We start from the raw sequence: 12626 nt of genomic DNA, 5'->3' as shown, positions 1-12626 counted from the left end.
GGTAGACCACATGTGTTAATATGTAGCATTTAAAAATGTATTAGTGTTCTACTCAGTTTGCATACTAATTAATTTATTCTGATATTGTTCCGTTTCCATCATAGTTACCCGTAAGACCCATGTAAACACATTCCCAAACTCTTACCCTAATTCCAGGATTAACATGCACCACAATGTAACTAAAATCTGGTTTTATAGATATCAAGATTTATGCAAAATCTCAAGTTTATACGTCAAATGGTTTTTGAAATATCGCGAAGACATACGGACAAATAGACTGTCAGACACACATACATACAGGGAGACATAAAAAAACTTTTTTATCATTGAAAAAACGTTGGTCACAATTAGTTGTATATTTGTAATGGATATTTAACATTTTCAGAATTATAAAACAACATTTATCGTAGTATATTTACTTTTTTTAAATATATAATCGTATATATGCTTACACTTCTAAGTAGTTTCAACAAAAACAGTCGGTCCATATACATATATATATATATATATAATTTTTCTGGTAATTTTAAAGTAAAGGTGACAATACGTAATGCAATACGTTAGTGCATGTTTTGTTCGCAGATAATTAAATTCATTATTTCGTAATTCATAGTAAAATTATATAGGGTTTGCTACAATTATGAGAAATTAAGAAAAATAGTTGTAATACATTATTAACATTAATTTTTTGATTAGGCATAACACGAGATAGAGGAAACAGCGTTCTATAGAGCTCTAACCAAGCTTTCACAATACAGTTTTCTTGGCACATTTCTGCAGTGTGTATATTGTATTATTATTATAAGTCATTTGAGCTAAGTAAACACTTATATAGGTATATATAATATATATTGGTGTATTATTAGTATTATTTTGCATTAAATGTTAGGAAATAGTTAATAAATTCAACTTCAAAAACCACATGCATTATATACACAGTTTTTACTCTTATAATGCACTAGGTCTTGATACCGTTACTATAAAACTAATATGTGCAGTAAAACAGAACACTTTGTTACATTTTTAAACTTAAAAATAAGTTATGTTAAATTGAAAAAGATATTGAGAATTTTCTAATTTTTTTAATGTTGAGGTTATAATACTTAGTGTTTTGAATTTGTATAGGTATACATCTATATGTTTGTGGATATTTATATTCAGATGTGTATGTTGTATTTTTGAGTTGTTGATAAGTTATTGATATATTAATCTAATTAATTTGCTTTGTTTTAGTTTGTTTTGGAAAGTACAAATCTTTATCTTACCCTTTTAAGGTATTATTTGTCATTGGCGTGCTTACTTTATCTTTTCGATTTTTTTAGTGTTTTTTCGATTTATCCTTATTGTTTTATAAGTTCTTATTTTAAAGGTTTTTCTATTCTCGTATTTAAAAGTAAGAAACCAATGAAATATTTTATAAGATTTATTATAGGGAAATCGAATCAGCTATTTCCTAGGTGGATAATATATTCACACTAGATGCTGTTATTGATGCATGTGTTTAGTTGTTGTGTTTATTACTGTGCTGTACAGTACAGTTACATGTATATGAATCTTTTTAGGATAGTTATAGTTATTTTTTGTTATTATTCGTATAAAAATGAATGTAGTACTGGTTTCGTTCCAAGTAATCACAACTCCTTCTATTAATAATCAGTAAATAATTTAACAATAACTTTTTAATTGGTTTAGATAAAATTATTCCAACGGAAAATAAACCTAATTAAGATAACTATAATAGGCCTTGGTATACTTAAATAATATAGAAGAATTATAAAATGCATGAGACTAATATTTTAAAATTATATTAATAAATTATACATCAGATTAAACCGAAATTATACGGACACCACAATACGGTTTTATTACCAGGAAATCAACCGCAGATTTATTAGAAATTAAAAGAAAACTTTACACACAGTGCCTTAAATTATAATAAATATGTATTCGCAGGAGCATTAGATCATATAAAAGTATTTTATTTGATTGATCACCAAATAATTTGGGAAGAATTTGATAAATTTTGCATAAGTATAAGGGAAATTATTTAATATGCTCTTTAATATGAAGGGGAAATTAACTTTGCAATACATAATACCAAAGCTACTTAATAACTTGCCTTTAACACTTAGTAGGGAAACCAAGTAAACTTAATTCAAGTTATTATAAGAAATACACATTTTGGTCCATCAAACTCAATAACTTTTCCTTTGTACGAATTCAGGAAGATATAATTTTATTTGATTTGACAAAAATAAATTATTATAGTTTATAAGGCACAATATTTCGTAGCCAGCATTGAGAGCAAGTGTTTACTTCTTATATTTAAATTAATCACAGTACAATAAATAAACCTAGCTGTCATAAATGTTAGATTAATAAAGTAACATTCACCAAAGTAATAAGAATACATGAGAAACCTCTTATAATATATATATGTGTGTGTGTGTGTGTGTGTGTGTGTGTGTGTGTGTGTGTGTGTGTGTGTGTGTGTGTGTGTGTGTGTGTGTGTGTGTGTGTGTTTTAACACACACAGAAGAAAATAAACACTACACAAATGGAAGAGAAACAACTATAATGTATTGATAAACCAAAACAGAACGACTATCAATATAAACTGAAATAGACAAATACAACAACACATATTTAATGTATATAACATATAAATAAAATTGTGTAGTGTTAACCAGATATCAGTTTTAGGATTACAACAAATGTGCATAGCCTCGGAATGGTCCGAATCAGCCATTGCCGTGTCCCTTAACGGTAGCTGATAATGACGAATGTAGGCTGCGCAAAATTTGAGTCAAGATTAAATTGCTTTGCGTCTCACCATTCTAGTATTTTTTTTTTTTCATTTCTCTCTCATTAATTTTATCCTACGAGAATTCTTATCTGCTAGTGTTGTTGTACTGTTATGTAATTTTACATTTTAAATTTATTGTTATGTGTTATTTATAGTTCAATTGTAACTTGTTTGATATTTATTACATATATTTCCCTCATATACTGTTACTTTTATTATGTATTGTTTTAATGTTCTTTTTAACATATTACTTATGCTCGTTTTCGGATATATTTCTAGTATACGAAACACAGATTTCAAATAAGTTTATTGCGAATATGGTAATACTCATTGTAAAAAATTGCATGAATAAAGATTATTTATATAATTGATTAAAATAATTTTCAAGATATGTCTATGTTGAAAAAATTTTCAGACAAAGCGTTTTGCTCGAATTCCAAACCTTATTCTTTTAGGCCAATTTAAAGAACTTATCCAAGCTATGTGCAAATTATATTTTTTTAATTATTAATGGTTTTGGGTTTTTGTCACAAGCCTCATTGGAAAATAACCTACTGGATCCTAAATCATGCGAATTTTCGCAAAAAGGAGATTTCTCTGAATTATACCTAAAATGAAAGTGAAGTGGCAAAACCAATATTATCATTGCCATATTATGTATTTTAAGGAAAAATACTATTTCTCTCATTCTGAGTCACTCTATCTTCATAGTATAGTTTTACATTAAACATGATTATTCACATGAGTGGAATTGTTTCAAGAAAGTCACTACCTACTCATCATCCAATCAGCCCCATATCGGGTAAGGAAAGTCCTTATTCGATAATTCATATTTCGCCTCCATCAATGCGGTATTAGGACCTTTTTGCCAGCCTCGTTGTATAAATTTATGTGCGTTAGTATAGCAATGTATAGCTATAATTTTATTTAAGCTAATCATCAACCTGCATAAAAGAAAATATAGGTAACGTAAAGTTACAACTATACAATTATGCAAAATATAAAACAAAAAAATATACTTATAGTCATTGTATTTCTCCACCAACGTATTCAAATGGGTTTTTAAGAAATGAAACTTTACCTTATTGTGATTATTATATTGTAAATCATTTTAAAATGTATCCTGAGTCTGTAAAAAAAATCATTCCCTTTAAATGCGCATTTATTATGTAATAGTACAGTTAACTTTTAAAGTATATTATAGCAGGCATAAAAAATAATGTAAGTTTAAGTAAGCAATTTAATAATTTTAAAATAAGGACTACCTTCTGCATAAAACATTGAATTAAATGTCTATTAATTATAATTTTAGGATTAAATTTATATTTATAAAAGTAAACTGCAATATATTTGTAACAATTTATTTTGCAAGAAACGTATTAGGGCAAAGATCAATGATGAATGAGGGAAATGTCTTTAAGGAATTTAAGTAAATACTATTTAAATTAGTCACTTACAGAAAAAGTAATAGACCAAAAATAGTCTCCTTATCTAGTGGTCTGATAGTTATAAAAGAACTATTTATGTTTATCACTACCAATTTAAGTATTATTGAAATCAGTAGTTTTAAAACAAATCTCATTGGTATCCAAGACAAAAAAAAGGTAAACGCTTAACCAGAAAAACTTTCAAAAAAGTTAAGCAAGAATTTGAAAATAGGTTATCTCTTTGCTTGAACAACAATAGCTACCAATTTTAACATTTTATTTGAAGTTTACATAGAATTTACATCAGTATTCAGTGAGTAATCTTGTTGTTATTAGCAGTAGTACAGTAGTTTGTAGAATAATAAGTGTTGTGTGAAAAATTGCATTATTAGCTGCTTATAACAAACGGCTTGGCCGATTTAAATTTTGTTTTTAACAAAATACAGCATTTTATGAGCTTTAATTTGAGGTATTACAACGTATAGTTTTCGTTTCAAAATTTTGGCTTTGGTTTCGGGGGAGGGGCATGGAGGAGAGCCCCTCCAATTTTAAATTATTTGTTTGTTTCACCAGTTAGTAATATATATACTCCCGTTTACATAATTTTGATACTTTGCCTATAAGTCTTTGTAATACGAGTTTGAAGTTTTCAAATGAACACCCTGTATAATGCAAACATACATTTGCACGCAATTGCCTCAACTTTGAAAATTCCGAAAGAATAACAAATTTCTTTTGGCCATGTGTCTGAACTAAATAAATAACTTTGTCAAACACATCGCAGCAATAAAAGCTGCCAGCGGGTCTTATGTCTTCTCCGAACCTCTATATACCATTCCTTATATGAACACTTCATTAACTGTGGATCGTCAAAAACTTTACGATATTAACCGTTAACCATAAAGCCTTCATTGTAACTGGCTTCAATATCAGCTTCAGGAATGTTTATGACATATCCATAAAATATAGCTCTAAGCCCTTGTTTACATATTTGGTTCCAGGATCTTCTTAGCCTTTTCGGTTAAGATTAGGCAGCTGACCTTTCGCTGACTTTTCATAAATATCACTAGTTTGAATACCTTCACTAAAACAATGGACCTTGGATCTTTACCGCTTCGCTCCCACAAAAACTAATCACACTTATAACTGTATAACAATCTGGTCTTCTATCTTCTACTAAGATCGATGGAGATGCGAAAGGTGCGAAATGTATCCTCTTGATTATCTGGATAAACATATTATTTACACCTACGGAACAACAACTCCATATGAAGTTCAAATTGCATTACAATGGTTTTGTATAAACAATAATTATGTCGTATATTATATTAAGATATAATTATGGAGATCAATTGTAGAGGAAGTACTAAAATTTATATGATATGGTGGTTACTTGCATCTCTAATTTTCATTGCAAATGCCATGTGATATTCTATATAATTTTTAAATACAAGTTTGCCTATTATTTCTCACACTCAATTTACATAGACTGGAATTTAACAATTTGACCGCAGGATATTAATAAATTTGTAAATTTTTCTAAGAGCAACTTTTTTCCAAAAATATAGTTTAATGTATCCCTAAAAATAAAATCTCCGAGGAATTTAAGCGTCCTAAAATATAAATTTGGAAAAAGGAAATGGACACAAACATGTTGTGTAATGAGACCTTCTGTAATTTTCTTCGTATTCCATAATGTGTTATATTCCTTTATTAAATGTGTGTTATTTTTATCCATAGAGAATTATTTCAGCAAATAAAGAGGCAAATGCAATGTAATACCCAAAGTCGGTAGCATTAAAATTTAAACTCTAAGACAATGTATGTATTTCTTAAAATCTGAGACTAGAGGTCCTATAAAAATGGTCACTACTATCTGGTTTACAAGGAGACCAACAGTCAAAATCAGATGTCTTGACGGTTGAGACCATTTTTCATGCATGACGCCATGTGTCTCTGTCACTTACAGCCGCTGACGTCATAGGAAGCTATCCCCTCTGTGATATACCGAGAGAAAATATCAGCTGTGGTTACATCCCTTTCATATGTCAAAGTTTATATAAGTTGTAAATCCCACCTAGAACCTCTAGCACAAGAGTATTTTACAATTTTTTAGCTTTAAAGATATAGCAATATGTAAAACTGTATCCAGTGGAACTATTTATTTGCGACATATTAGTTTGTACTTTTGAACGATTGTAAATTATTATTGAACGTTAAAATATATACACGTTTGTTTGTAAAGGATTGTCATGGGGTAACGGTTCATTTAAAGTGTGGGGCAAAGCTTAAAGACAACCATTACATCCCGACATAGCTATTTTACAACACATAACAATAAGAAACTGAAATTATTCAATATTTATTTACTTCTGTTTACAATTTCTTTTATTACATAACAAACAATCGCCTTGCAAATTTTAACAGAATAAGTTAAGAATCGGAAATTATGAACCGACATTAGTACCTTACCTTTAAATCCCTTAAGAACAATGGTAAATTGCAGTATTATTTTGATTGTCGAATTATTAAAGATGTCTGATTTTAAAGATAAAAAACACAACTAAAATTATATTGTGTACATAGTGTATGTTTCTATTCATACGATAAAATACGACAAAAACTTATCTAAATAACCGATATAAAATATTGAAAAAATAAAAGGAATTATTTAGTAGTTCATTGACTAAAATGAAGGTCATATATGTGCACGATCGAAATACACGAATACAATCAAGAGAACATAAAATACAACAAAAGTCTTCTAAAGTAGTGGGAAATACAGTTTCTATATTTACAAATTACAAAAACATTTAATAAAGTGCAGATGAAAGTTTTTATGATAACTTTGAGGAGGTTAGCTGCATAGTATTTTCTTACGAATACTATACATTTATAAACATGATTTTTCTTAATATTAAAACTAAGTATTGGATCTCGAAGAAGTTGTTATTATATAATTGTTTTATTGGATTTTATTTTAGTTTATTTCATCATGACATGAAATGTCTGAAAATTTCTATAACATGTTTTATTATGATATAAGTAGAGTTTTATATCGTTTAGAAAGGTTGTATTCTTTAGTTTACCCGATGCTACAATAAATTGTGCAAATTTAAAACTGTACTGCGGTATTATGACAACGGAATATTTTTAAAATCCTTATTTTTTAACAAAGATTGGAATAATATTAAAAATACCAAGGGTTGCAAATTGCTGTTGCTTTTAAAAGCAGAATAGGCATACCTGATTTACAGTATTTCTAATAAACTACAATAATTAAAAGTTATTTTGTATCGAGCGACAACCTGTAAAATAATATTTGAAAATAAACACAAAACTCCAACTAAGTTTTTTATTGAAGCATGAATAGACAAACATTATATTATCTAGTAACATTAACACGCACATAACACATATTGAGGTCATGTTCTGGTGACAAACTGCCCCTATTACCCTAACGTATGGCACTGGCCAAGCTAGAACCGGCGGCGTAGAGGACATAATCTCTCACAACGAACACGTTTGTATCCTCCTCTTTAGTTTTCAATCCTAGCTAGTAATACATTAGCTTGAAATATAGCATTAACATTGGAATAAAAATAAATTGAATATGATTTAATCGTAATAGTCGAATTAATACAAACGTCCTAGCCATCGAATGAAAATTTTTTGTAATCAATATATAAACAATAAATAAAAAAATATTCCGGTTGATATCGAACGTGTCTCTCTCTCTCTCTCTCTCTCTCTCTCTCTCTCTCTCTCTCTCTCTCTCTCTCTCTCTCTCTCTCTCTCTCTCTCTCTCTCTCTCTCTCTCTCTCTCTCTCTCTCTCTCTCTCTCTCTCTCTCTCTCTCTCTCTCTCTCTCTCTCTCTCTCTCTCTCTCTCTCTCTCTCTCTCTCTCTCTCTCTGTCAACTTAGACAAAAGTGTGTTCCATTGTCATGGGAAAAATTTTTACAACCGTGGTACTGTTGATATTAAGATAGACATTTTGACTGACACATTGTTAAAATTATACAATAAATATACCCCACAAAGAAATATAAGCAATAAACAAAATTATGTCCGTCGGTAAATGCACATGTCAAAACGTTAATTGTAACTAGAGATAAGCTAAACGTTATCTTAGATCGAAGAATTTTTAAATATGGAAATAATGTAAGTTAATGACAAATTGAACTATGTCTTATATAATATATAATAATATTCCATCTTATGCCTGTGGTCTGGAATGTAGCTAAAATATGACATATTCACTCAATCTTATCCATTCTGAATAAGTGTATGAATAATTTGAATATTTACATTTATCTATATTATATTAAATTTTATCCGAAAACCACCAAAGTGATCCATTGTTTTATGGGCAATTCAGGTTTCCTAAGGAATGTGTTTTCCATATCAAGATAAAATGCTGATGATTCAAATCAAAGAATACAGAGTTTATATTTATAAATAATTCACAACTTAGTAGAGAATATTGGAAAAGATAATGGATAAAGTATTTACCGTTTGCTTATATTTCAATGACTATCATTATTTATACATATGTTTGATTTGATTAAAGTTTTTTTTAACTGCTGGAGACTAGAGGCTTTTAATTTTTTTAATGTTATCGTAAAGAAGGAAAATACTGTATATGCTTACATAAATAATGGTGAAGTAATAAAAATTTAATTTTAATGTCAAAACTTTAAACATCCACATGGGCAACAAGAAGCGAACTATTTAAACCTAAATTGCAAGAGCTATAAACTCGTTTATAAAAGTTACAGTATAGACCTAATGAGAGAAGACTTCCTTCGTTTGATGTAACTTTTGTGATAATCCTAGCGAAGTAACTTATTATAACTACAATTCAGTCACTAAAAAGATTTTACTGGACGACTACAAATAATACATGTCTACACATGATTGAGACTGCCAACTGGACAAATTAGTAAATAACAAGATACCATTGGGACATTATGCACAAAAGTCAGATACAATATTATTATAGACACACACAAGAGGATGAAGGGAACTAGTGTGACAGTAAAAGCCGTTTAAGCCACTCCGTTGATTGAAACATGGAATATGAGCAAAAGCGAATGGCAAGCAAAGGTTTACTATCTTCAGCACATGCAGTTACACTTAAAAGCGTAGAGAATTATATTATTTTTCTTATATTAAATAATTTACCTCTTTAATTATGTTTATAATATCCACTGATGTATTGTAAAATATTAATAACGAGTCTTTTTCTTAGCAAAAATAATTTAATTTCAACTCACAACTACTCATGATTATTGTAAAAATGTCGATTCAAATTTTCCGTGCACAAAATATTTTGTTTATCAAGAGAGTAAATACACACTTGCAGAGCATGGAATTACTTCTGTAATCATGGCCACAATCTATGCGAAAAGTTAGGTGATTAATACTAATAAGAACGTAAATTACCACTTTGTACAGCTCTTTCTATGACACAAAATTATAAATTCCAAATTTTGTAGCTATGTGTTTTAATATTCATCTTTTAGTGTTAAAAAACTTATACTGAGCAGCCGCCTTGAGTATTAATATAATAAGTAAAAGTACCAGGTAGCATTATTCTTCCTAAATCATGAATTACACATAAGCGGTTGGTAATCTGTGGGATAACAATGTTTCGAGAACATATGGGAAATCAATTGGCTAGACATTATATAAAATGTACGTTCTCGTTATGTAAAGGAAAGTAACAGATCATGATGAAAGGGAATTGTCTCAGTGACGAGGAAGTCGAGGCCCTCATTGTGACCGGGTACAACAGGAGGACCTGACCTTGACCCCCCTCACCTACCCATCAGTCATTGCGTCATGTATTATTGCATCCGGCTGCCCCTGGTAGGAAATAGTTGTATCCGACAGATATTAGATGGTTATGGTTTTATTTTATTTATTTTTTTTTATTTTATTTTTTTTTTAGCTTAAAGAGGTGGGTTTTTTGTCATCGTTAACTGATTGCTCCAAAACTATAAACATTAATGTTGTTGTATTTCTTTTAATGTTTTACTATTTAATTTTTTCTTAATTCCAAAATATTCTATCACATATAACTAATTTTTTTTCTAAAAACCCGTTCCTATATCGTTGCCATAATGGCTCGGATCTACGCACAGCCTACTTGCCCATGTAGACCCTATTTTTCCCTAATGGAATAGTATTATTAAATATTTTGAAACCATTTTTACCATTTCTAGATGATTATCTATTATGTTAATAATGGATGTAAGATTTATGGTGATATAGATACATTGTACGTGTTATTAATTTGTATTTTGGAAATAAATATTATTCATGCATTCATTCCTTCATTCATTATTATAATTCATTTTTAAATTTCTTTCTTCTTGCGTGTATATGCTAGTTTATTTTGTATTTCTTTCCTTTATCACTTATTAAAATTATTTTATAAAATGTGATTCCCATAGCAGTAAGCTTATTTAAAATTGATAATTTAACCCATCGTGTGTAGACGAACTGTATCAATATTTAAAAGTGCCAACGTTAGGTATCCATGTTTTTTTATTTTAAAGTTGAATAAGCACTGGTAATTTATATAGATTTGTAACAGATACACAACAATTCTCTTAGTGAGGTCGAGTAGTAGTGATACACTGCCACGATTATCCTGACATATGAAACTGTCCTTTTTAGAGCCGGCCATTGAGAATATCAATTATCACTATGTAACCATTTGTACGCTCCCCTTTAAATTCCAATCAAAGCTATTACATTTGTTGAAAATATATTATATATGTTCTGTCTCTTGCTTTATGATAGTTATTTCTTTAGTATGTACGTAATTTTACAAAGTATTTAAATTATTCCGAATTACTCCTTTTATGCTAACCCATAAAGAAGAAGTCAATTTTCTTTTAAATTGTACTGTTCATAGTATGCGATTAAAATAAAGGAATAGTAAAAATACAACAAATCAATTTCACTTTTGCTTGTTGTAGTAACATTGTAGGTGGCTACACAGTGGTTCTTTTTGTTTTCTTATAACAGCTAGAAGACAGGATTCTACTACTACGCCATGAATTGCTAGACCGGTTCATAACTAACTAAACATTCCGAAATCTTGGGGATAATAAAGTAACTTGGGATTCTGACGGGAGGAGATCGTACGAGTGTATGTTTATAATGGTAATATTAATGGTTTTATATAGTCAAAAAATTAGAGAGATGCACTATCTGTCGGCCGTCACTTATTAAGCCAAGAGAGCTTCTTCCAAAGTGTTATTATTAGGGTGATATAATTATCCTCCTTGTTCCTATGCCATGGGATTTTGCCAAGAGATGATCCCTTCGCTCTCGCTTATCCATTCCGGGTAAATATATTAGCCACGTGACTGTTTCAGTTCATCTATTTAATAGTTCGTTATCTCCAGAAATCATGAGAGATCTGTTAATCTTAGGTTTAATATAGGTTTGAAAGAATTGGGCTTACAAATGTAAAAAAAACTTAGGAGAGGTTTTCTCTCTAATGAATATAAATTTGCTTTATAGCATTTTTACATTTTGGTATAGTGTAAAATTACACTGTAAATAAGGATTTATTGGTAGGAGTATATAAATACAGTTTCTAACAATTAAATTTTTCTAATGATATTTAATATTCATACAAATGATTTTATTTGTTTAAATTTTGCTTAACTGCTGCAGGCTATAGGCTATTGAAATCAGTGCCATACGTTACAATTACGTTAGAGATGGAAATGAATCACATTAAAGAATATTCGATTATCTTAATTCAAAAAAGGTAAAATCTTTTATATATATGTTAGCATAGATAATGATAAAATCTAATTTAAATCTTGAAACATACAAAATTACCATCAAAAGGTGATCTATTACTCCTAAGGTTCTATGATCTATAACGTTATTAAACAAATGTATATAATACACCTAATAAGAGATCACTGCCTTCGTTTGCTGTAATGTTCATGATAATCCTAGTGAAATAACTTATTATAAATACACAACAGTAATAATTAAAAGTCTATCTGGACGACTACAGATAATAAACTACACATTATTAAGACTCCCAAACAAGACAAATCAGTAAATAACAAGAGACCATTTTGACATTATATTCAGGTTTGTTACAATATTATTCTAGTTTTACGCAAGAGTGTTAACTGTGTTGGTGTGACAGTAAATAACATTGAATAAGAGCAACACCGAATGGCAAGCGTTTATTTATTAGCTGGAAAGGGAATATTCCTCTCACAGGAAATAATTTATCTTCTTTATCGTATTGAACTTTTCTGTTATATTACATGTATTTATAATGAGCATTCCGTGACAATAAGAGTACTTATATTTCAAATTGGAAAGAAATTATGAAAACAAATTAGATG

The sequence above is a fragment of the Homalodisca vitripennis genome, unplaced genomic scaffold (genome assembly GCF_021130785.1).
Source record: "Homalodisca vitripennis isolate AUS2020 unplaced genomic scaffold, UT_GWSS_2.1 ScUCBcl_3079;HRSCAF=8363, whole genome shotgun sequence".
NCBI lineage: Eukaryota > Metazoa > Arthropoda > Insecta > Hemiptera > Cicadellidae > Homalodisca > Homalodisca vitripennis.
The sequence above is the reverse complement of the archived record's forward strand: the minus strand, read 5'-3'. Positions refer to the sequence as shown.